Here is a 2,625-nt window from a genome sequence, read left to right on the forward strand (position 1 = left end):
CGAAAAAACATAGTCTTTCGATAGCCAAAGTTACGGTACGCTCGTTTAATCCTGTTTACACAGATATCGATCTATCTGCTTAGACGATCGAATTTACATAGAAGTTTAATAGGCGTAACGAGAGGCGAGTTCTCTCTATCCTAGTTTTGTATACGCACCTCGTCGTCCGTTGGATTCCGCGTCGACGAACGGATGTGATCGGAAATGGCATTGTGTAGAAATGCTGTAAAAAAAAAAAGGAGAAGAAAGAGAGCGGTGTGTAAAAAGCATCGCGAAAAAAGAGGGGGAGGGGAAGAAAGAGAAGGGAAGAGAAGAGAAGAGGAACGAAGGAAAATCGAAAAGATTTTTCAGTATCAATTTTCGAATCAATTTCCGTTCGATCGACGATAGGAAATTCTATTCGACGACGAATTTCTGAAATACACGGTACCTTGAAAAGAGATCGATTCCTAGTTAATGGTTGTTAGTTCCGAATGATACTGGTAAAATTACGTTCCTGTCGGTCCCGATGATATATAACGGACCAATTGTTTTCTATGTTTCTTTGTAAACAGACCAGAATCTCATTGAGAAAAAAAGAAATAATAATAATAGTTGGAGGTAGAAAAATAGAATCGAAATGATTAAAAATATTTAATGAAAACGGAAATCTCGCGTCGAGTACCTATTTGTATTTAAAATAGAATTATCGCTTGTCCTACATACTGTAGTAATTAATCATTATCGTTGTTGTCCTTTTAATCTTAATGTGCAAGGCAAAAAGAACATAGCATATACATATATATATATATGTGTGTGTGTATATTATATACTGTATTATATATACATATATATATATATATATAATTATATATACATATAATTGATATATGTTTGTGTCAAATTATAATATTGTATCGAATACAATGTGTACCGTAAAAGAAGATGGGGATCACGGAAGCACGACTCGAATAAACGATGTAAATTGTAACGAGATTACGAGATAAATTAAATTTAAAAAAAGTATATCGATAGAAAATTTGAAATCATTAACAATCATTCGGATATTTAAAAAATAGTTAGGTTAGAATTTCTTTCTAACCTACATCGTTGCTATTGATATCTATAGTACTAATTTCAAATTAATGACGATAGAAAAGAAAGAGAAAAAGAATATGATTCCAAATTTTCGTCTGATAATACAAATTTTTCGAGAATATTTTTATTCTTCTTACGATTCGTTTGAAAAATAATCGAATAACCGTATATTCGAGTCTGCATCTGTCGCGCCCTGTCGCTCGAATACTCGATTAACAATTATGTACCTATGGTGTATACTTCTCTGTATCTATGTAACTAGAACTATATACGTATATAGTTATAATTTTGTACAGTCAACGCAGACGCTAATCACGTATGCACGAAAGCCGGTCGATCGTTCGCGCGAAAACTCGAAATCGCGATTTATTGGTCGTCCAAACGACCAATGGGCGCGCACCGCCCATGGCGCGGAACTGGTGTTCGAAAATGCGCGCGAACGTGGCCACACACACGGTACAAATTCGAGAAAAAGAAAATTTTATGCCTATAAACTGTTAAACTAAACGTTGATTAAACACTGTTCCGCGATATTTACGATGGATGGACGATATTCTCGCTACTCTAATTAAAGATATGAAGGCCACTTGAGATCGAAAATTCTCTATGCGTTATAATCGTTCGTAATATTGCTCGTTCTTCACGGTTCTTACGAACGTTATATGCTCGATCGTTGATATGTATATCGGCGAGAAAAACGACGAGTCTTAATCCTCGGATTGATATATAATAATACTTTCGTACTTTGCGGACGTCGAATTAATAAACGCGATAAGAATAATTATTACTTATTTATTACGTTATATTACGGAAGAAATAAGTTTTTTTTTTTTTATTAACACTGTTAAATGATTGAATTTTTTATTTTTCTTTCATAAAAGAATGAATCGAATAATTTTCGAAAATTGTTCTATTCCAAAATATAACGTATAGAAAAATGCAAATAATTATATTTATATTTGTTTTAAATCTGTATATGTACGAATTATAAATTATTTTTTTTTTATTCGAAATATGAAAAAAATCTCACTTATGAGTATCTAAGAATTTGATGTTCGCGAAAACGTGTCTGCACAATCGATATCTGTAATAATTTGTGCATACATTTACATATGGACATCAGAATCGAACGAGAATAAGACTTGCTTGTTAACGACGCCTCGTGTCAACGAAAAATTTTGTGATTTTTTTCTCGAAGAAAAAAAAAGAAAAGAGAAAGAAAGAAAGAAAGAAAAAAAGAAATGCGCAGCGCATCAAGTGGCACTCGATGTATACTATGAAACTGACACTACCTCACCAGACACCTAATATATCTCAACCACAAGACTGATTTTAAATAGTATTCCTAAATAGATAAGGAAGAGGAGGAAAAAAAAAAAAAAAGAAACTAGAGTGAGAGGAAAAAAATGGAAGGAGTAAAAAAGTAAAAAGAAAGAGAGGAAAAAAAAGAAACGGAGTATTATAAAGAGAGATATTCGCGCGTATATACAAATACGAGTATAGACCGTTTTTTTTTTTTAAGTAATATAATTAATGATAGTACTCTAT

The sequence above is a fragment of the Apis dorsata genome, unplaced genomic scaffold (genome assembly GCF_000469605.1).
Source record: "Apis dorsata unplaced genomic scaffold, Apis dorsata 1.3 scaffold_162, whole genome shotgun sequence".
NCBI lineage: Eukaryota > Metazoa > Arthropoda > Insecta > Hymenoptera > Apidae > Apis > Apis dorsata.